The sequence below is a fragment of the Lygodium microphyllum genome, chromosome 29 (genome assembly GCF_053477565.2).
Source record: "Lygodium microphyllum isolate KBCC chromosome 29, Lygodium_microphyllum_v1.1.10, whole genome shotgun sequence".
Classification (NCBI taxonomy): Eukaryota; Viridiplantae; Streptophyta; class Polypodiopsida; order Schizaeales; family Lygodiaceae; genus Lygodium; species Lygodium microphyllum.
Window position 1 is genome coordinate 92,910,937 of NC_141163.1, and position 25,031 is coordinate 92,935,967.

At 35.7% G+C, this 25,031-nt stretch overlaps 1 pseudogene; it reads right to left on the bottom strand.

Moving 5' to 3' along the window:
* Positions 1-873: 873 nt before the first annotated feature.
* LOC148010910 (heat shock protein 90-4 pseudogene) lies at positions 874-1,523 on the bottom strand (annotated as a pseudogene).
* Positions 1,524-25,031: the final 23,508 nt, after the last annotated feature.

Below are 25,031 nucleotides of genomic sequence, written 5' to 3' on the forward strand. Positions count from 1 at the left end.
TTCTCCTTCCTCCTAGCTTTCATGGCTTCTCTCCTCTTTCTCTCTCTTTTCCTACCTTTCTCTCTCTTCTACTAGTCTTTCTCTCTCTTCTTCTCTCATCTTCTTCCTCTTTCTCTCTCCTCTCTGCAGTCTCTCCCTTCTCTCCTTCCCTCTCCTAGGTCTCCTTCATTACAGTTGGTATCAGAGCCTAGTTTTAGGTCCTTCCTTTCTCTCTCCTTCCTTTAGATTTAGTTCATTTTTCAGTCTCAAGAAACCCTACTGTGCACAGGTACAACATTGAAGAACCCCAGCAGCCAAGAAGTACTATAGAGATGGCAGCTTTCTTGGGAGTTTACACAACTATGGCAAGAATCTTGACCGAATTTGGAGACCAAAAGACAAAAATGGCAGCTCGTTTTTCAACATTGAGGTAAAAATTCTAGTGTTTTAGTGGAGGAGGACACTATAACACTTAGAGGATATCTAACAGTGGTTATTTTTTCGAAAGAGAATTCTTCTTCATTTGAGACCTTCATGAGAGCTCCCATGGAGTGCCAGCGTAGATCTCTCCTCCCCTCCTAGATCTCAATCTCCCACCAAGTTTAATTTGTGGCATTGCCATCTATGCATCACATGCTTGAAGGCAAACACCATTTTGGGGAGTTTTTGAGCGAGGTGGACTATTATACGTTCCAGGACAGCTCTCTTCTATCCCAGAGCAATTGGTTCAATGTTTCTGTGTAATCAGACATAAATCTCAAGTAGTTCATGACATACCGAGCAAGAGGATGAACTGGACTACCAGGCACAAGAGCCTTTGATGTCTCTTTCTGTATTGCATTCTCAAACTCAGAGAAGGTTCCACGAGTAGCATCACCAAGCCACACAAACGATTTAGTCAACCTCCTCCATCTTGGAGCCCTCGGCATCGACATCCTCACCACCCATATCCTCATCCTGCCCAGAGACACCAACATCGTCCTCCTCAATGCTCAATCCCAGTTTTAGCATGCGGTGGATTCTGTTTCCAAAGGTGTTGCGATCATCCAGGATGAACCCAGAGGTCAAAAAGGCAGTCTTGAATAGGAGCAGCACGAGGTCCTTGACAGACTTGTCATTCTTGTCAGCATTAACCCTTTTCCTCAGCTCCTCCATGATGGGGTTCTCAGGGTTGATCTCCATGGTCTTCTTGCTGGACATGTTGCTATCACACAGGGCCTGATCCTCTATGAGAGACAGATTTAAGCTTCCTCCGCTGGTTATAGTAGGCTGCAGGTCGATTTTCACTTGCAACTAATCGCAGGTCAATAATGTCTGTGTCAGAAGCTTTTGCACATATCCTGCCATAAGTTGTTGATCTCCACATAGGTATTATCCGGAAGGTGATGCTCGAGGAAGCTCAAAGAGCGAGGCTTGCCAGTCTCTTTGCACATGACCCTGCTCTCTTCATCAATGACAAGGTAGCAGTACTCGATCTCGAACGTGAGGGGGATGGAGAGGATTGCTGTCCAAAAGAGCTCCTGGCCTTGATGGTGGGGAGCCATCTGTAGGGAGAGGGAGGAATCCCAGGCTCCTAGAGGAATCTCAAAGAGCGAGTCTTGCCATTCTCTTTGCACATGACCTTGCTCTCTTCATCAACGACAAGGTAGCAGTACTTAGTCTCGAAGGTGAGGGGGATGAAGAGGACTGCTTTCCAAAAGACCTCCTAGCCTTGATGGTGGGGAGCCATCTATAGGGAGAGGGAGGGATCCCAGGCTCCTAGAGGGAGCTCGGATCCGCACACGACCAGCATGTGGCCCTACTAAATGAAGTAGGGCAAGGAGAAATGCAGGGAGAGGCGTTTCAGATGCACATAGGGGGAAACCCTCCTCATATGTGCTAAGTGATTTTGTAAAGTCTTACTGTAGATCAAAATGTCATCAAAGAACACCAAGACAAACTGAAAGAGGAAAGGCTGAAAAATCTTATTCATCAGGCTCTAGAAGGTACCTAGAGCATTTCTAAGTCTAAATGGCATCACTAAGAAATGATAGAGCCCTCGATTAGTCCTGAAAGCAGTCTTGACTTCATCACCCTCTTGAATGCAAATCTGATGATACCGTGACCTCAAATCAATCTTCGTAAAGAATCAAGCCCCCTTGAGCTCATCAAGCAAATCATCAATCTTGGGTATGAAATACCTATTCTTCATTATGATCTTATTAAGATCCTTGTAGTCAATGCACATTTTGAAAGATCCATCTTTCTTTTTATTAAGAGAACTCGAGATACATAAGGTGAAGAACTTGGTTCAATGAATCTCATCTCAAGAAGTTGCTTGATTTGCTTGGCTACTTCCTCTCATTCACACTTAGATAATCTATAAGGTGGCTTATTGATTGTCTTTGAGTTGGGCTCCAAATCAATAGGGTAATCTACTACTCTATTGGGGGGCAATGAAGTAGGCACCTCAAACAAATCCCTATACTCCTCAAGAAGAGCTGTCAAGTCTAGATGGTTTGCTAAATTATTGGGTTGATCTTCCATCTCTTTATTCAAATGCAAAACAAATATTTGTGAATGCCTCTTGTATTCCCTTTTGTGTTATTGAATGGTAATAAGCTAAAAATCTGATCTACTAGGAATTCCCTATAAATGGATGAGTTGTCCATTGAGAATAAACTTCATATACAACTGTGACAAATCCATAGTGATCTTGCCTAATGTCATCACCTAATCACAACTGAGTACAATGTCTATAGGCCGCATTTCCAAAGTAATCAGGTTTACTTTTTCTTCAAAATTTTCAGCTAGTTGTAAGAAACCTATGGGCATATTTGGGTGCTGATGTCTTCTTCACCATTGGCCATTTGAACTCTAATGGGCTATTGTAAATCTGTGGGAATACAATTCAGCTTGTTCATAATGGACTTATATACAAAACTATGGGCACTGCCACTATCTATTAGAATGAACACAGCCTTTCCATGAATGTTACCCTTCATACGGAGTGTATTAGGGCTCTTAGAACCTATCCAAGCATCCATGGAAATAAAACAACTAGTGGCAGCAAGTGGCCCATGACAAGTCCCATCTGGATCAAATGGAACACTTCCACTTGGATCAAAAGGAAAAGAGTTGCTTGGATTATAGAAATACTCTTGTCTAACTTCTTCTTCAAGATCTTCATTTTTAGCATTGAGTGCAATTGCATTAGCTTCATCCATCTCATCGTCAAGATCCTCAAAGACTAACATACTCTGAAGCTTAGGTTTGACATTTTTATAAACACACTTTGAGGCATAATAAGGTGTATACTTTTCCCCACACTTGAAACATAAGCCTTTCTCCTTTCTTTCTTTGTAAAGATCCATAGGAATAAACTTAGGATTCATGTTGGCTGAAATGGATTTAAGCTTGTTGTCCCCATGTTTGAAGTCAACTCTAGGACTGTTTGTTATCCTGAAATTACTTTGAGGTTTAGAAGCATTGAATGGTGGATAAGTTGGCATCCTTAAGCTCCCATTTGGCGTATGATTACTCTCATAAATGTTACCAACTTGCCCCTATTTAAAAACGGTCCTTGGCTGTCCAAAATGCGGCTGAAATGAAGATTTTCCTCTATATTTCCTTTCGTAGCGCTCTGCAAGCTCAATAGCCTGAAAGAGAGAAGTAGGGTTATGTGCCATGACATCAGCTAATAAAGATGGCTCTAAACCATACATGTACTTGTGGAGCTTAGCCTCATCTCACTGATGCTTTCTACATGCATGGTTAGGTTGAGAAATTGGTTAGTGTACTCTCTTACACTTAGGCCTCTTTGTTCCAAATCATACCATCTCCGTGCCAATTTCTCTTTTTCAAGAGGGGAGACAAATACTTCAGCCATAAGTGACTTCAAAGCTTCCCAATTCTCTACAAGTATGTTTTACCTTTTTATATACCTCCATCAAGTATGGGAAAATCCCTCCAAATGCAAAGAAGCAAAATGAATCTTCATGTCATCAGTTTTGGGAAATATATCAAAGTAAGATTCCATCTTAGAGGTCCACTCCTCTAAGTCAGATGGTGAAGATGACTGACCATTAAACTTGGCTAAAATGATCTTGTCCTTCAACTCTCTTTCATGGAATGGTTGCTGTCCCAAAATAGACTGATCATGAGTACCATGCATTGAACCCCCAAATTGAGATGGAAATCTCCCAATAGGTAGCTAAGAACCACTATGCAATCTTCCTGTTGGTAGAGGACCCCTAGAAAGTTGAGTATTCAGCCCAAAAGCTTGAGAGTTAGCTCCATTCAAACTGCCCAAATAGTCATCATGCCTTTGTGAAGTCTCACCTACTTCATATTGACTATTTGGAATTCCTCTTTGTCCAATAATTCCATGACCATGACCATTTTGGTTAGATGGCTGAAGTGGGACTGAAGGCTCACTATTTGAATAGACTTTCTCATTGGCTTCTTTAGATCTCATTTGCATCTACATCCATTGGGAGAATTGAGCCATAATTTGAGCATTGGATTCCACCAACTTATCAATAGAAGCCTTTGTTTGAGTCTTTGAATCTACTAACTTCTCAATGGAAGAATTCGTTTGATCAGTAGACAAAATCATTTGCTCCATTCTTGATAGTAGGGCCTCATGGCATTATCTATGGCTTTGTTCATGTACACACAAGGTATCATGGAGTATACTGATTTTCCCTTGTTGTTGAGGCTCTTCAGGGCTCTCTTGAGGTACATTATCCAACATGGAATCTCTACTTTTCTAAGCATAATCATCATGGACCTTATTTTTACCCTTATGCCCTGTCATAATAGTGCAGCGATGGAGTACCCCCTATCACAAAAATGGCTATAAATTTTGCTAGGGAACTCCAATTTCAAAATTTTTTAGTTAAAATAGAAGCCAAGAATGCCCTCTTTGAGATGAGCTATAGCATGCTATAATAAACCTAGGACAAAAAATTTTGCAACTCAATCTCTGAGTCTAAAGTGTCTAGACCTACACCCTGTTTTGACCTGTAAATGCCATGTTTTGACCCTATAAGGTAAAATAGTAACCCCAAATGGATACCAAACTCTGTAGAAGGCTGAGTAGGACCTATGGACACCTTGTCATACCTGCACCTGTACTTCAGTAATGAAGGGTGTACCTATAAACAACCTATAAATGCCTTCTAGTGCCCTGTAAAATCCCTATTTTACCTTGTTTTGGTCCTGAAGATACTTGAGCCTTTGGAAACTCTTCAATCTTCAATTCTTCACTCATTGTAACTGTGTGAGAGATAAAATGGCATGACAGGCTCCCTACACGGGCTCCGAATCACCAGGAGGTGGGCAAAGTTTCCCCTGAGTCGGTTGGTTGCACCCCTTCGGGATCTTTGTTAGTGAGGGAGGTCACCTCTCTTTTGTCCCACTATCTCCCCCGACATCCATCTTTTTTCTCAGTGGATATATCAACATGGAAATGGAATTCTATTCTAATCAACTAGGATGAAATGCATTGCTAAAATATTCATTTAGCCCCTTTCATGAGATGCAATTGAATGAGATCTGGAAAATTTGGATAAAGAAAGGGTCTTACTAATGCAATTTAGTGACTCACTGATTGCTTAGTACTTACCCTTTTACAATATTTCAGCTTGGGCAAAAGAATTCAACCAAACAAGTCAAGGTTATGCATCAAACTTGGCAAATAATACCTATGATGAAGTTATGATTGAATCAATACTAAAATTCAATGGAATAGACTGAGATTAATGGAAATAATACTAATCTCTAATCTATTGATCAATTCAGAGAATTAATTGATCAATAATCTCTCATCAACAAGTGGAAAAACATTAACAAGTGGATTATTGAGAGATTTCAAAGATTAAGCAAGAGAAATACATTGATTAAGCTTGAAGAGGATGATAGATGCCAGTTCCAATCGCATTGATGGAATAATTCTTCAAAATCCACCATAAATCCACCACAAAGTTTGAAATGTCCACTAAATCAGTCCATATGAGCTCCAATATGCTCAAATCCATGAAGAATCAATGTTCCAGGCTTGCTTGAACACTTGAATACCAAAGATTCAAGCCTCTTAAAGAAAAGCCCCAAAATAAACCTTCAATATGAGCTCCAATGTTCTCCACGGGCTGAAATCTCTATAATGTCTTCAATCTTGAAGTCTATCTAACTTATACATGGTACTAGAGAAGTCTTGGAGGTCAGAGAAGTCCAAAATTTGAAGAAATTTGAGCTTCCAAGTCTGTGGCTATGGTTGCCCTATTGTGTTTTAGGGTTTTGAACAAAGGAGATGAAGATTAGAGTTCATCTCTCAGTAGAAGTTGCTAAATATGTACCTGATGAAGTACTTCAAAGCATGCAACAATCTATAGAAGATCTAGAGCAGATTAGGAAGAGGATTAGATCAGGAAAATCAACGCATTTTTTGGTGCCAATTTCAGGCTGCATGCTGCTCCATCTTATGCATCAACCACCTGACTAGGGTACTCAACTTGAAGCATAGAAGATAAAGAATCATTGCCCCATGGTTTGGCTATGAGAAATGATCAGTAGAGAGGGAACTTGAAGGATTTCTTGGCAGCCACCATTGAATCTTTAGCCAAAAGCTTGGAAGAGAGAGAATAGAAGCTCCCTTTTGAAAAGTAACTGGATTTTAACCCCAAACTAAGCCCAATTAACTCTCCTTTAGCCTAGTTACCTCCAATTTTGCATGAAATTTTATGAGGACCTGCTACTTTAGCCTCCTGCCACCATATCCAGCCTTGAAGCTCTCCAGATGTAGTCTCTTACTAATTGTAGATGGTCTGCAACACTCCACTAGTCACTGTCTTGTCCAATACTTGTTTGAAATTGATTTTGATGGAGAAAAGTAGGACTGAAAATAGAAGGAAAAATGGATCAAAGACCAATGCTCTGATACCACTTGTCAAAGAGAGAACTAGAGAGAGAGAAAGAGAGTCACAAGGAGAGAGAAAGACTAGAATTGAAGAGAGAAAGATAGGAAAGAGAAAGAAGCCATAGAAGTTGTGAGTAAGAAAGGAGAGAATGACAGTAATTGTATTAATATGTCAAAAATATATGAAAAACTACATGTCCTCTCCTTTTATACCAATGCCAATGTGAAATGGCATAATATCAATATTATTTTCATACTAAATCCTTATTCTTCCCAGCTTCTTACAGTGAAGATCCATTTTAGGCTTGTGTGGTTGGTGATGAGGATGAATCTATGACCAAATAGATAATGGCACTATAATCTAAGAGCATGAATGACTTTAAAAAGCTCTAGATCATGTGTAGCATAGGTCTTCTTGTAAGATTTGAGTTTTCGAGAAGAATACATTATGGGTCATCCTTCTTGGGAAAATAAGCAATCCAATGCAATAGTTCTAGCATTGATAATGACTTTGAATTCTTTAGAGAAGTTAGGGAGCTTTAACATTGGAGCCATAGTAAGTCATTCCTTTAGCTTATCAAAAATTTTATACTTTATAGGAGTTCATATTATCTTAGTTTGATTCTTGGGAATTTCATTCAAAGGAATGGCAATAAGGGTGTAATCCTTGATGAAAATGTAATACATCCTATGAGCCCTAGGAATCCTTGAATTTCTTAGACAGTTTAGGGAGATGGCTACTCTTGAACATCCTTGAGTTTTGTAGGATTGATTGAGATTCTCTTGGCTAATATAATGAGCACTAGATACTCAATCTTTTTTTTAAAGAATGTGCATTTGCTCTGCTTTGCATAGAGCTTATTTTCCCTCAAGGTATCAAGGATGACTCTGAGGTGGTTTAGATGATCTTGCTCTTCTTTGGAATAGGACAGGATGTCATCAAAGAATACGATTTGAAAATATCATCAAGGTACGATTTGAAAACATCCTAGACTAATCTACTGAAAGTAACCAATGCATTACTCAACCCAAAGGATATTAAGTAAATTTAAAATGGTTGTATATCATGTTAAAAGTGGTTTCTTAAAATATCATTGTCCTTAATCACGATTTAGTAGTAGCCTTTCCTTAGGTCAACTTTTGAAAATAGCTTTGCTTAATATGCAAAAAATGCACCCCCAAGGTCACCTTCTTCCTCATATTTATAAAATCTAGGACATGCTTCAAAGAATGAATCATTCAAATCATTGAATTCATGGATTTCATAATCAAGATATTTATCTTTCCCTGTTTGCTAAGATCATTAAGCAACCTAGGGTAGTATCCTCTAATTTGGATAACCAATGGATAATATTGCTATCAGAATCATTATCCGAGGATAAATTTAAAGCATATTCACCAATACCTACATGTTTTTCTTAATGAGGCTAATGTACCGTATTCACATCTACTTTTTCTACTCTTGATGCTTGTTGTGTCTTAAATAACTAGACATAAGGCCATTCATTATCAGTCTTCTCTAATTCTGAATCATAAAATTCACTATTGGACTTCTTATCCATTTCACTAACCACTTCCTCTCCTAACTCTCTCAAAAATCCCTTTGAGATAAATTATATTTCAACCCTATCATTTGGAGGAACAATCACAATTAAAACTTTATACCAGTCTTGATTGCATCTCGCTTAACCAAGGTCTTCGACCTAACAACACAAGATATGAAGAGATATTTGACAATGAGCAAACTGCTAGGTAATTCACATGAAATTCTAGTCCAACAATTATAGATTTCACATTACAAAGTAATCCCAAAGGAGTCACTTTCCTTTGATCAACCACATGTAAAACTATATGGGTAAGTTCTAGATTCTTCAAGTACCCTAATTCTTCCATCGTTTTTTCTATCTTTAAATTGATTGCTAAACCACCATCCAATTGTACTTCATTCAATAAGTGTCCATTGATGGCAGTGTTTATAACTAGTACTCTTGGATCCACAAATAAATCTATAATTTTTTCTTCCTTAATTGTTCTCCTTTTGGATACATTTGCACTTACCTTGGAAGCGTTAGTCTTTATCCTTTTCCTTCTTTGCTGAACTAGCTTATGATAAAGCTGGCTTGGGCATGTAGGTGCTATTTTGAGCAATTTCCTCATTTAATTTTTAAGATTATTTCCTCCATGTGGTTCCTGTATAGAGAGATTATAAGCTTTGTTCATCACTTTTTCTTACTCTTTGCTACCTTCTTTTGGAGGTCTAAGTCTTTCGGGAACATGAGCTATCTCTACTTGAAGCTTAGGATTTTCGAAGGACATGGGTAATAACAAATGATCAAAAGAGTGTTGAGGAGAATCCGACTTAGGTAGCTCCACGTTAGGATCTACATTCTTAGATTTATCCTTCATAGCTCCTTTTGATTGTGGACTCTCTTCCTCTAGGCCTTGCTCTTTTTGTTACTACCTTTGTGCTCTAGTAATGACACCAATCATGGGGTTAGCTTGAAAGGTCATGCTATGGGGTATGAATTTAGACCTAACCTCAATCTCCTGCCTTGTTGTTTCTACTTCCAGTAAATTTGTAGTAGATGTTGAAGGTTAATTGGAGACTTTTTTACCTTTGTCATTAGTTTTGTTAACCTCCTGCTCAATACAATTTTATTTGTAATGCCCTTCTCTACTATACCTCCTACAAAGAGAAGTATAGTCTTGATGTTTACAAGCATATGGATAATATGTAGCTATATGACCTTCTTACTGGCATGGATAACAAACTACCGATCCCCTAGGTCTTTCTTATTCACTTTGCCCCATTGGATTTCAAAAATTATCACTGTTTCTCCTAAAAGGAGAATTTCTTCCTCGTTTTCCATCAATATTGTAATTGTTTCATGGCACTAGAGGTCTCTTTTGGGTAGGCAATCCATGAGGCCTAAAAGGTTCATTGGGTGGCTCAATCTCGTAAGTAATGTTGTTGTGATCCATGTAATTGTAATTTCTTTGTAGTTAATGAGCCTGTTGCTATTCTTGGCCTATTTTATGCCAACAATTTGTGTGCACATGCCCTATTTTAAGACAAAAGGTACAAAATGGAGGATGCTCAGGCATTAATCTTGAAGATGTTGGGCACCCAATATCCACATGAGCATACTCATGACACTTACTACACCAAATATTTGATCTAGGTGGATTTGAATTCCAACTGCTCAAAGGTGGTTGTGCATTAGTAGCTTGTGTTGTTATCAAATAAACTTCTTTTAAGGGTTCTTCGACCACACCCATTATTTCATCTTTTAATTTTCCAAGGGATTTTGCAACAATGTTTGCTACTTTAGCTTCATCTAGAGTAGACCAAGTCTAAGGCATAGATGGCATGCCTGTCTACATCATATAAGCTAGATTTGAAGTGTATTGATTTAAAGATTCACTTGATAAATTGGAACTTGTAGTTGCAAATGGATTTAGGGGAGTGGTCACATAAGACACATTTTTAGGTATCCCACTCGAAGTACTATTGGGATATTCAACTTGAGGTTCCTTGAATAGATTCTTTTGTCATTGTTGGTTGAATTGCACTTCTTCCCACCATCTAGCATGTGTTCTAGCATTTGCCAATGTAGTTGGTCTTTGTAGGCTAACATGTTGATGGACTTAAGGATTAAGTCAGTTGATAAACTTACGCTTTTGCATAGGCTCATTAGGGGTCAGGTTGAGCTTTCAAATAATCATTTCCATCCACTCGATGTAATGCTCAATACTTTCAACTACTCCTTGGGATAAATAGTCCAGTTAAAGAGCTAATTGATCTTGGAAACCTTGCCACTGAAACTTCCCTAAGAATGCTCTGAATAAGGTAGCATAAGTCCCCTTATTTTGCGCATTGATATTCCCATACCATCTAGCTACTTCATCTTTTAGCGTTGCTAGAAAAATATGCAACTTTTGATCATCCTCCACTCTCTCCTTTGCTTCACAAGCTACCTTGAACCTTTGCATGTGAGCATTGGAATCTTCATCCCACAATCCCCAAAATTTGGGTAAAATTAGCTAGTCTTATGAGATTATGAGCCATTATTTCTCTAGATAACCACCCTAGCTTGAAATCTGGAGTAGAATCAACCACGTAGGATCCTTGGGCTCCTTGAATAGGAATCTCAACCCTAGATCAACTACATCTTGAAATGACTCTCGTTGATGGGGGGAATTCTAAATAAAAACCATAATCCTAAATCTGCAAGTAATGCACCATCCATGAAGCCCTCTCACTAGCTCTCTAAATAATTGGTGAAATTCGAAATTCGACTCTAAGTCCCAATCAATGGATGGTGTGTTACTTCATAATGTAGCATTAGCTTCACTTTCTATACTTTCGCGCTACTTTGTCTACTTCTCTTTTTAGTGAGATTACTAGTACTTGAGACAGCTCGGTTCCATTAATATGAATCTTCTTCGCTTTCTTGTGATGGGGTTCTATCAAATGATATGTAAGAATCAAGTGGCTTCACATTTAAGATTGATACAACCTCTATTCTCAAATTCAACAAAGCATTCACCCTTTCCAGTCTCTCCAACAACAAAGCCTCTTATTAAGCTACTCGTTCCCTTGCACATTGGTCCCGGGCTTTAGTTTATTGTTTTTGTCTCTTCTCAGAACTCATCCACCACTAATTTAGTACCCACGAATGACATAATCCACAAATTTCTTTCAACTTGTCCTTTAATTCCATGAGATTTACCACCCATTCAAGTGCACTTGACTATTGACAAACACACCAAAAAATAACTAAGTCACTTTTAGCTAGGTCTCCAAGCCAACTAATAAGAGTTGTTGTACTCTACTAGGATGATTTATTACTAATTTTTATAACCCTGACTAGCCTTCCAAATATTTACAATACTCTTTTGCTATAATAGTCCAACTAATAACACACAACATCCAAGAACTAAGTAAGGCCACTAAATACTTTATGTTTTTTTAAAAATAATGACTCACATCTAGGTCTCTAGATTAGGCACTAGAATTCCATCCTAAGCTAGCTATGGTTTCCTTCCCATCTTGCAAGGATAGCTCATCATAATTTGCTCTTACCATACTTATGGCGATTTATCCAATGATTTATTTATTTGACTTTGAGAAGTTGTTTTTAGAATATGGATCTAGTAGATCTATCAGTGTACTTCCATTTAAGTTTCTTTTTAATTGTTTTCTTTCTCTACCTTTTATATAATTAATTCCTTTTGTTTATTAAAAAAAACATCCAAAGAAATCAAGTGACATCCCAAAAATTCACAAATCTTAATTTCCATTTTTTAAAATGTAATCTCTCTTTGCAAAATACACTTCGTTGCTTCGTTTCTCTTTATGTGTTAACTAATTAATTTATTTTCATTTTTTATAGAGACATCTTTCTTTCATTTTTTTAAATCTAAATAACAAACAAGATAAAAACAATTTCTGATCTCACTCTCATGTGTACACATACAAAGTTTATTTTAAAACCTAGAATTTTTTCCCTTAATTAATAAATTATGCTTGTGATCCTCCTCCCTTCACTTACTCAATTAACAAAAATTATGTTTATATAAATAAAATATAAAGTTTTAGTATTGATGTTGAGGGTAATTTTCATGAAATCACATTGATTAATTATGAATTCAGGTTTTTGTTCATGAAACCATTACATTGAATTTTAAAATTGTAACTTATCCATATTATTTATTATTATAGATAATAAATAAGTTTATAAATTATAATATTATCAAGAGATAGTTTTACACTCCCTCTATTTTTGTGTGTGACAAATTGGCATGATGCATATGATTTTTTTGGTTTAAAATTGAGAAGACAATGTTTCCATGTGAATATTTTCTTAGAAATACATTTAGTTTATTTTTATTTATCTAAAATCTCAAAAAAATAATTAAAACTTAAAATTTGTGTTTTTTAACTGTCCATAAAATATCATAACTTTTTTATGTTTATACATAATTGTCAATGAGTAAAAACTCTTATTTTCACTCAGAATGATGATCTTTTAGTTTTAGAAATTAGTAAACCTTATCTAAAAATTATCGAAAAAATACAATAGACTTTAATACCATAGGTTTTATCAAAATAAAAATATCAAACTTGATAATATTCATTTATAGTTTTATAAAACTTTTTAAATGTAATTTTAGAGTCCTTTTTAAATATTCATTGCATTTTTTTATTTTCAAAAATTAAATAAGAGATCAATAAATATCAACAACCATTCAAAGTGAGAAATTAGGCTTTGATGCATAGTCCACCAATTGGCAATTAGCAAGTCGTAGAGTCATGTCTTGGAAATTGTGTCTCCATAGGCCACCGACCAAGGAAAGTTAGTCTATTGATCTTGTAATATGCTAAAAAATCTCTTTGATTCCCATTGCTAGATTTTAATCTTGCATTTTCTATAATGATCTTGAAACCCTTTTTCCACATGAACTAAGCCTTTAAAGCCCTTCTAAGTGAACCTTTAACTAAAGTTTTAAAGAAAATAAAAATTTATATCCTTCCCTCTCTGTCAACTTATCCTATGGCCCACCAAGTTGACACCTTAATGGAGGAGGCAGATTGAGAAAAAAATGATCGTTTGAAAGATGGAATGAAAGGAATGGGTAAGGGAGTGATTGGAGAATGATGGCAATTGATGGATCGTTGACCTTGATGACAAGAGATGATCAAGGGGATGGCAAGATACCAATGATGATGACAATGCATGGCAATGACTATCAAGATAGGGCCTCCGTCCTCCTTTGAATCATTCACTAGATCTTTCTCTCTCCTCATGCCTCTCTTCTTCCCAAACATGGCACCCCCTAGATCTTTTTGCCCCTTCTCCCCTCTAACTTCAATGGCCTCCCTCTCTCTATCCTTGAATTGTTTTTTCCTTATTTTTTTAAAAAATTACATTTCAAGTATTCCCCAAAGGAGATTGCGAGCTCTCCCTCCAATTCATCGTGCCCCCCTCTTTCTCAACAACCTCTCTCTCCTCTACATTTTTCTTTTTTCCAAAAAAGGTTTTGCATATCATTTGGAAATACCTATCTCCTTTTGTTGATGAGATAACTAGGAAATATTAAGACACATTCAAGATGACTTGTTTCAATCTCCCCACTCAACTCTATCTCCTTTTATTCCACTTTGGTAATGTTATCACTTTTAAACGAAGCAACATCAAATCCTTGCACTAACTGGTTCTAAATATCCTCCTGAAACATTTTTTCCTTCTCTTCAACCTCTTTATCTTTGCTTATTGTATCCTCTATCTTCTTCTCTTGTATTGTATTTGAAGAACAACTATCCATATACAATATTGAAGATATACAAGAAATCCAACATCCTTCTATACAAGAAGACATTGATGCTGATTTTGATGAAAATGGAAATTTGCTTCCCACTTCTTGAATTCCTCATCAATAAGGCTAGACCTTGTTTTCAAAGTCCTTCTAAGAGCATTGATAGCTTCCATTACATCACTATAATGGACAAACCCCTCAATCTCTAGGCCTTCCATATGTCTATCATAAAACTCCCTAAAATCCTTCAATTTGTCTTTAAGATCCTTTAATAGCTCTTGGAAATCAAAGGGAACATTGACCATATCTCTGATGTAAACAAATCTAGATGAATTTCCAAATGCATGGAGAAAATTTTCATCACAAGTATTCTCTAGATCATCTTCCTCCATTCCCTTTAAAAAAAACTTCATTTTAGTCATCCTGATTACTCACAAAACCAAATCTTGAAAACAACAAAGTAAATTTAGGAACACAATATACAAATCCACATTTGCTCACATCCAAAATTTTAAAGCAAGATTGCTAGAAAAATTTAGTCAAACCCTTTATAAAATATCTGACTTCTTGATATTTTATCAAGAACTCACTCTTGGCTTTAAAGTTTACCCTCCTGATATATGATATGCTCACTAATAAATTTTGAGCAACGGTTCAATGTTATCTTGCTCCTCTTAAACCAACAAACATAGAAAAATGTGCAACAATGATACTTTACTTCATTCATCTTGCATATCTAAATCCCTAAGATATCACACATGTTAGATGGGTCAAAATACAATAATAGTGCCTTGTAAAAAGCAAAATGGCCCTTTCAGCAATAGAGGAAGCATGCAATTTTGCATCTCATTGATCATGTTTTGTTTTACATTCATGACTCGGGAAACAAAAACAATGATAAAAAAACAATTCGTAGTTGATAAAATCATGTTTCATACATCGGTCTTGCTTTCATCTAGATGTAAACAAATAAACATTTGCTCGCATCCAAAAAAATTGTCTAAGATAATGCATCTAGAACATCAAAACCACATCATTTAACATATGCACAAGATTAAAGCAAGAGTGCTAGAAAAATTTAGTCAAACTCTTCAAAGAATTTCTGACTTCTTGATGTATATTCGTCCTCTTAAACCAACAAACTTAGAACAATGTACGACAATGACACCTTACTTCATTCATCTTGATGTCCAAATCCCTAAGATATTGCACATGTTAAATTGGTCAAAATACAATAGCAGTGCCTTATGAAAAGCAAGTTGAGTCGTTGAGCAACAGAGGAGGCATGCAATTTCACATCTCGTTGATGAGTTTTTACATCTAATATAAAAACTAAAATAAAAACTCATCCACATGAGAAAAATGGTTTGTGAAAGAGAAAACAAAATGCATGGAAGAGAATTTTACATAAACCCAACCTTGAGTTGTTATATATATATATATGACAACGGTCATTGTACGTTTGTTTCAGAAATACTATATACTCACTCGAAAGAACTCTGTTTAAAAGGAAAAAGAAGAGGCTAAAATTTCTCTTTTACACTCAAAAAGTGGATCCATAAAATTTTCATCATGCCAAAAATGTTATTGATACGTGGCACAAGTCCCAAAGGCAAAAACGGTCTACCCATTGCACATGTAAAGTTAACTGCACATTACAACAGCCACATGTGTAAATTAACATCCTTTTAAACCCAAATTTTTAGCTACAAAATATTTTCTTTGAAGACAAAGCTCTTTCTATGCTCAATAACACCAACACAAGGCCAGCTTGGTCACAGCTCAAAATTATTCCACAACATAAGGTGACTTGGGAAGATTTTATTACCTAACATATGTGCTAAGTTAGCTCTCTATCAATGTAAGAAATCTTGCCAAATGTTCTCCCATATGAAACACGATTAGTCATGGCTCTCTCCATGGATAGTAGTCATCTCGCATTTCATACGACGAGAGGAATCCAAGTTTTCTAAAAAAGAGGCATGGATCAACAGAGCTAGATTGCATAGAAATATAATTTTTCTAAAGGGTTGAACTCATTGAGAATAAGACTTAATATTTGCTAGAGTGACCATTGTTCTATTGCAAGACTTCTAAAAATTCAACATATAAATGGGCTTTGATGAAATATGTCTATTTAAAAAAAGTGACATGTGAAATGTGAGAAGGTGTAGGCTTCTCTTATCTAGAAGGCCCATTTCGTGTTTCATATGTCATATGCCTGTATTCTTTGATTGAAATTTGAGATAGAATGGTAGTACAACTCTAATGAATCATTACAACTTGGTTTTATCATTTGACAAAATATTCTATTGTTGAAGGTGTGGGATTGAGACTATGTGCATAGTGTTTGTTTACTACTAAGTGATTGTAAATAACATTATATCAAAGATTTGGAGATCTATCCTAATTTGAGGTTTTTTTTTTCTAGATATTTCAAATGGCTAGAATTAAGGCCACTACAATGAGCTAGAAAGTCGATCCTACAGGTCTTTCTTCAAAGATTCATCAATCCTCCAAGCCTTCCAAACTTACAAGGAAATCAAAGCGAAGGTGAAGGTTTTCACAGCATGTTCAATGCTTAAAGGAGATTAGAAGTGCAATGAAGGCTTCAGATAATGTAATTCGAAAATTACATTTTCAAAGGCTTGTTAGAGGAATTTGTGACAAGCATAGACTTGATGGTTTTAGATGGACTAGGGCAACTCTCAATTGTATTCAGGAGGCTACAAAAGAAATTTTGATTGAGTTTTTCCAAGATTGTTATATTTGTGTTGCTCATGCACATAGGCTTGCACTTATGGATAGAGACATGATAATTTTTAGGAGGTTGAGATACCATGTTTTTAAAGGTCCTTGAGCCAGTGTCCCTTTCAAATATGAAGGCTTTCACTATTTTAAATGTACTTCCATATTAAAAAAAGAAAGGTGATCCAGGTCGTACGGTTGAATATGTCAGCCATGAAAAGGACACAAGACTACATGATAAAGAGGAAAACGCCATAGAAAAGCAAGCAGATAAATGGAGGGAGTATAAAAGAAAGAAGGAAGAAGAAAATGAATTAAATAAACTCCCATATTTTGAAGAAGAGCTATCTATCCTTCTTAAAAGGGCTAACCCTAAAGGCTTCAATGTCTATTGCTTTTGACGTGGTGATATTAAGAGAAGATTTGATATGGTGTTTTATGACTCTGATTGTGTTCAAATTCTCAACAATAAAATGAGAGAAGTACATGACTCTATTCTTCTTGTTGGGATGAGGTATGATATACCAAAATTCATTTTTACTCACTATAGTTTTCTAGCAGTAGACTTTTGTGTTGATGCTTACTATCTCCGATCCTTTAGTAGGTATATAATGCACTATCTTCCCTTTGATATACAACAAAAATTTGAGGTTCTTGATCCATCTATCTCATACTATATGAGGAGTGAGCTTGATGCAAGTACATTTGATCATTGGTTTTATCCAATTGACTTTGAAACTTTGGAGATTCTTCTAATTTCATACAATGAAAAGGTAAATAAGTTGATATTTTGTTAGATTTTATGAGATATTTTTTTACTAGATTATTGAAATATGATTGTTTGCAATACTCATTGGAGCCCAATTGGAAAATAGACTATGTGGAAATGTAATGTTTCCTCATCAATTCTATGAAAGAAGTCCACGGAAATGCCAACTTGTAAGTTATATAATATAGGGTCTCCTTGATATTTGGATCTTTTTTTTCAAGTACTCTAAATATATATCTTGATCTCTTTTTTGCAATTACTCTAAATTTTATTGCCTTTTTGGTGCATAGCTATAAAAAGATTGATTAAAGTATTAGAGAAAAAGCCTCCCATGCCTTCTGATTTACTTGCAACAATGCAATATAGACAAGTTGTGGTAAGGTATTGATTAATATGGTTGGAATATTATAACAAAATTTATTCTATAAACTACCATAAACAAGTTTCATAGTTTTACTTTATATTGCTGCAATGTCCTTATCAGGATGATAGTTACTCTTGTAGCTAGAGAGTAAATGCAAATGCTAGAAGATTAGTTAAGTTTGTTTATCTCAATGATGATAAACTTATAAAGTTAATGTGAAAGATACTAAAATTTAAGATAGAGATTTATTACAAAATAGTCAATTGATGATAATAATATAATCCATTGTAAAAAATAATGATGAACTAAAAATCTTTTCTTACAAATGTATGATACTTACAAGGGATTGCGATACAAGTGAATGTGTTTGGTATATAAGAGCAAATGTCATGAAGTACATAATGGTCAATAGGAGGTGAAGCTATGCCTTCATCAACACCCAAGGCAACCAAAGCATCAAAGAAAGACAAAAGGACTCCTAGAAATGATGTCCCTTCTCCTAAGAAAAGTTTTCAAAAAAAGAAGTATGTTTGCCTCATTGCTTGTAAGCCCTTGTGTGTATAAGTCATGGAGATGGCCAACAAAAATTTTCTACAAAATTTGTACAAGTATTTTATATTGATAGTAAAGATATCTTTCTTCAATATTCTTGTATTGTATATTCTTCTCTCTCCTTGTTGATATCTATAAAAAAATCATGTTACAAATGTTTATTAAATAGAAAGTGAAATTAGATATACACTTAAGTGAATATAATATAATATAAAAAATTACTCGATTATTTTAAAGTTGAAACTCAAATAAGCATGGTAGTTCAATATCTTCATTCTATAAATCTATCCTCACTTGATGTAGCGTACATGATGATCTAACCTTTAGGATTGCAATAATGTCCTCCTTGAACCAAACATAAAGATCCACTATAGGATATTTGCTAAAATTATCAAGATTTTAGTCTAAAATAACTAGACTACCACCAACATAATGCCATCTACTATATTAAAAGCTAAGGATGAAATTTTGAGTAGCAATCATATATTTACAAGCTATAGTTTTTCCTTCCGTCCTAGTGGTCCATCCGTCATCAACAAATTGTATGACATGATCATATGTTAGACTCTTCACTAAAAGCATGGCCTTTGGTCTTCTTATCTCAGCATTAGAAAATAAGTCAACAAATATATTAATAGGCATGGACAAAGTAACTTTTCTTAGCCTATTTGAGATATTAAGTTTTAATGTTCTTTGTATCTCATAAAATATTTTACATCTATAGCCCTCACTAGTAGCTGGACTTGGCAAACACCACCCAAAGCTTGAAATTCGGGTAGAGGGAATATTGATCCCCATTCAGATATTAGGTTTTAATGTTCTTTGTATCTCAAAAAATATTTTACATCTATAGCTCTCACTAGTAGCTCGACTTGGCAAACACAACTCAAAGCTTGAAAAATCGAGTAAAGGAAGAGGGAATATTGATCCCCATTGGCTATGCTACATGGGTACAATATAAGAATGTTCATAGAAGAATATTTCATTCTCTGTAAGCTCTATTTTCTTTCTACCTTTGTACATCTCTTCTCCTATCAAACCATGCATCACATCAATAAGATCAACAATAGACTTGATCAGTTGCCATTCCTCAATATTAGATGGATATACATCTATAAGACAAATGAATAAATGCTATAATGGAAAACTTTAAACCAAGTTCAAGAAAAGAAAGACTATAAGAATCAAATCCTTAGAATTTGGTCTATGCATTGGAAGATTTGAAATTCTGGGTTCTAAATATAACTATCTATGCATAAATACCTATTGCACCAATACCAATTTATGCTATTCTTACTTACTCCAAGATTGAAATCTCAGATTCTACCCTTCCAAGAACAAATGAACATGCTCTCATATCTTTGTCTTTTCCCACATTTTGCTTGTTGCATGGTGATCCAATTGCCTTTGCTAATGATTATAGGAATCCATCTTCCATCTTTTTGGAGTGAGTTAAACACTTAAATGGATGTGATTTGGAAGCTTGGACACCTTGTTAAAGGTCAAATTTCTATATCCATGGCATAGAGAGAGAGAGAGAGAGAGAGAGAGAGAGAGAGAGAGAGAGAGAGAGAGGGAGGGAGGGAGGGAGGGAGGGAGGGAGGGATAAGTTACCACAAAGGAGGGAAAAACACCAGAGGGATAAAAGAAAGGAAGGAAAAAAATAAGTGCCAAGCTCTTTACTAATTAATTTGAATTTAGATTACATGTATCATTATCATTAATCCAAATATATCATCAATAAAAGTGTGGAGACTATATACCATAAATGAAAAGAATGTCATAATCACGAATATCAGAGGCTAAAAATAGATATTGATAGTACAATGTTGTAATATTATATATATATATATCTTTTTGTAAGTACTTTTGTGTTTTTTTAAATGGAACTTCTATTATGGAGTCTTTGCTCCTATTGGTCTAGAGCACTCTCTCTATATCTCCTAGAGGGCACTTTTGAGGCCTCAAGACTCCCCTAATGATCTGATATAGATTCCAACCTTTGGATGTAGCTAATGCAATGACAGTCCATAAAGTCGCCATTTTTGCAAGATAACTAAAAGTTTCATCATATTCCAGCCCATACTGTTGAGCATAACCCTTCACAACCAACCTAACATTGTATCTCTCAAGCAAGCCATGTGATTTACATTTGACTTTATAAACCCACTTGTATCCAATAAACATCTTGCCTTTATGAAGTTTAACTAGATCCCCAAGTTTCATTTTTTAGCAAAGCATCATACTCTTAATCCATTGCTTTATACTAGCTCGCATCTTTAATTGCTTTTGCAAAAATGACATGGGTTCTTTGTTCTTCATTACTTCTGTCATGTGTGCATAGTGTTGAGCGAAAGGTCCGAGTTGATAAGCGACTCAAGGCTATTTGAGTAAGACATCATTCTTACAAGAAGAGAGCATGTTCACATGAAAAAATAGCAAAATTCGTATAAGAAAAGACTCTTAATTACACAAAAATAAATAATGGCCAATCCCTATGTTGAAATGATAGACTATAAAAAGAAACATTGTTTGATAGAAGGGAAAGATTAGAACTATCATGTCAGATTGTAGTTCCAGAGTGAGAAAGGTACACTTGCATGGAAACATGTCCAATTCACATAAAATTATTCAAAAAATAATAATTGAGGAACTGTTCCTTAGAACAGAGGGCAATGAAAATTTCAAATGTCAAATTCAAAGGGAGGATCAAGGATATAAGGTTAGATTACCATTTTGGTGAAGATAAGGTGTATTCACATAGAAATATAACAAAATGAGAAAAAAGGCTGAAGGGCAAGGAAAGACCTCGGGAACGCAATAAATTAAGATGGTTGGGTGAGGGGGGACCTCGATAAGACAAAGAAAAATATGATATCATTTAGGGATTAGATAGAAATGTGTTCGTGAATATATGCAAATAAAACATGCAAGGACGTGTTTCCACACTGAAAACTTTAAGGGATCATAGTTTAAATATCCTTATTTTCTTCTTTGGGTAATAGTGGATATAGTCCTTGCCAAAGATAATGTATTACATGATGGGGTTGTGTCTTTGAGCTTGAATTTGTGCCAAATTTTTCCGTAGAACCATTGAAAGAACTCTAATAAACTATTTCTTTTATATCTTCCACCTCCATGCCTTGTTCATGTCAAGTATTTTGTTCTTGCTTGATAATGTGATTTTTCCATATCTTAAGTTGACCAGATAGATAGAGATCCATATTTCTTAATAAAATATGGAGCATGGTTGTATAAAATATGTTGCATATTTAACAAATAAATAAAGTCAATGAAAAAACCTTATATGAGACAAACAATAAATATACATATATATGCAAAATTCTTTCCATATAGTGAGTAAAGTGTTGATTACCCAAAGCTTCTATCATTGCCTTTCTAAAAAGGTTCAATTGGTTTTTGAAGTCTTTAAGATCATCATCATTCCACTCACATTTATCACAATAAAAGAATACTTTTTCTAGTGTTTCCTAAACATTAGCTTTCGTATTCCGAACTTGTCTATTATTAACATAATCCTTAACTTCATTATGCAGGGACTTTCACTAATTGTATCTAATAGTTGAGCCACTAATCCTAGAGTTTATCTTACCAAGTCTCCCATGAAAGCCTAGGAACCTTCTAGCCTTCACTCCACCAATAAATGGCATTTTGGGCACACAACTACCATCCTTAAACTTTCGAAGGTCTAGTTCAATAACAACATTACCACCATGAAGACCGATTGCAGATAATAATTTTTCAAACTTTGTTATAACATCTATTCTAGCTAATAATGGCTTTAGCTTCCATGTAAATCCTATATAAGGATGAATAATATTTTCAATTATCCTACAAAGCATATGAGATATATAGATATGGGCATTTACTAAAGGAATATCTAGGACTGGCTTAAACTGTGAATCCTTCTTGTGCATAGAGGGAGCTCTATTCCAATTGCTTGAGTTTAACTCTATGGTTGGGGACATGCAATATAGTCAAGGAGATCTAAAGTTGGCTCCCTTTGATACATTGTACATACATTTTAGTGTCTTTAAGTCACCAACTATGTGCCACTCAATCTTATAGCTCCCAAATCCTTCAACAAATAGCTCTTCTCCTTCTTATTGTCTGTTAATAACATGAGGTATTGGTGTTTGATGAAAAACCCAATACAATATATCAAAATCCTTTGTGTATACTTTAAATACTCCTAGCCACACTAGATGTTGTGTTCCGATTAAACACTAAATGATATTGAGTGATTGCAATGATTTGATGAAAGTGCTCTATTCATCAAGTAATATAGACCATCTCTAGTTTCGTGCATTTCAGAATCTCACTTTCATCAAGTTTAACCACAAATCTAGCCACTTCTTGTGCCTCTTCTAGTGACATCATAGAATCAGATCATTAAACATTATAGGATGGGTAAGCTAAGGAAAATATTATTAAATTCATTGAATACAACTTCCTTTTTCTTGCCCTTGAAGCTAGCCTTCATATGAAAAGCCCCACCCAGAATCTCCATCACTTTGTTATTCACTCTTTGTGTTTGATGTCAGAGAGAGAACTAGGGAGAGAGAAAGAGGAGAGAGAAAGACTGCAAAGGAGAGAGAAAGACTGCAGGAAGAGAGAGAAATAGAGTGATGAGGAGAGACAAAGACTAGAATTGGAGAGAGAAAGACAGGAAAGATGAAGAAGCCATGGAAGCTTAGAGCAAGAAGGGAGAGAAAGATTGTAACTGTATTGATTTGTCAAAAGATGTAAAAAATTACAACTTCTCTCCTTATATACCAGTGTCAATGTGACATGGCATATTATTAGCATTCTAACTATTCCCAGCTTCTTACAATCCATCCCTTCCCAAAAGTTTTTGTCCTAAAAAACAAACCTAGAAAAAACTAAAGAAGAGATGGATAGAACAGAGTACTACTCTGTTTTACAGCTTTACAAATGGGAGATGAGTGAAGAATTATCATTACAAGGACTGAATTTGAAGAATGGAAAGAGGACCCCACTATATACAAGATTTGAAGAACTTCAGAAGCAATTGGAGCCATAGAATCTTCAACAAATAGTTCCAGAAGAAAGTAGACAACTTGCTGAAATAACAGTCCATGCTGGACCAAATCTGCCATAACTTTTGATAGAAGTGTCCAAATGAGATGTACCACATATCAAAATGAAGCTCTTGAAGAGTACTTTAAGCTCATGTAGATAGCTCAATTCTGAAAATGAAGTACGACAAAAACTGTTCTAAAACAGCGTGCTGTCCTGAACCAGTCTGCACCAATACTAGCTCCATAAGCAATAGGCTTCAGCCACCAATGTATCCCTCAAGTATGGATACTCATCCAATATTGAATCAGGTCTCCAAGAAGCCTCTTTAGAGGGTAAACCTCTCCATTTAATCAAATATTCCACAATAGAACGTGATCGAAGCTTCTTTTCACGCTGACCTATAACAGCCTCTGGGATGTACTGAACAATACCATCTTCATCAATAGGTGGCAGCTCATCAACTAAATCCACTGGATCACCATAATAGGGCTTGAGCTGACTAACATGGAAGATGTTATGAATCTTTGTAGAAGAGGGAAGCTCTAGTCTGTATGCCAAATCTCCAATCCTCTTAAGGATCCTGTAAGGGCCATAGAATCTGTGGGCAAGCTTATTACTGGATCCATCTTTCAATGTAGAGTACTTGGATTTGGGCACCTTCAACAAAACCAACTCTCCTTCCTGGAACTCTAAAGGCCTCCTCTTCTCATCAGCATACATATTCATCTGATCTTGAGCCTTCCTTAGATTCACCTTGCATTGCTGAAGAAGGGTCTGTATTCTTTCCAACTCTTCCTTCCCATGAGGGTTGATCTTTTCGTTAAAAATGACTGTGGGTAGGGGCACCTTGTAACCATACAAAGCCTCAAAGGGTGAAACTCCTATGCTCGCATGAGTGGAATTATTATAAGCAAACTCAGCCAGGTGTAACCAAGAATCCCATGAGGTTTGGACATCATAGCAAAAATGGCGAAGATAAGTCTCCAACCATTTATTAACTCTCTCTGTCTGTCCATCAGTTTGGGGATGATAAGCCGTAGATGGAGCCAACTTGGTACCCATAGATGTAAATACCGCTTGCCAAAAGTTACTCATAAACTTTGAGTCCCTATCATGGACAATCACCTGCGGTAATCCATGTAATCTGAAAATATGCTCCATAAACTAGTTGGCCACCTGAGAAGCAGTAAACTGAATTTTTGTTGGGATAAAATGAGCTGCTTTGGTGAGTTTGTCAACCACTACATAAATACTATTCCACCCCTTCTTGGTAGTAGGTAAGCCAGTGATAAAGTCCATAGTAATATGAGTCCATTTACCCGTAGGAATAGGCAATG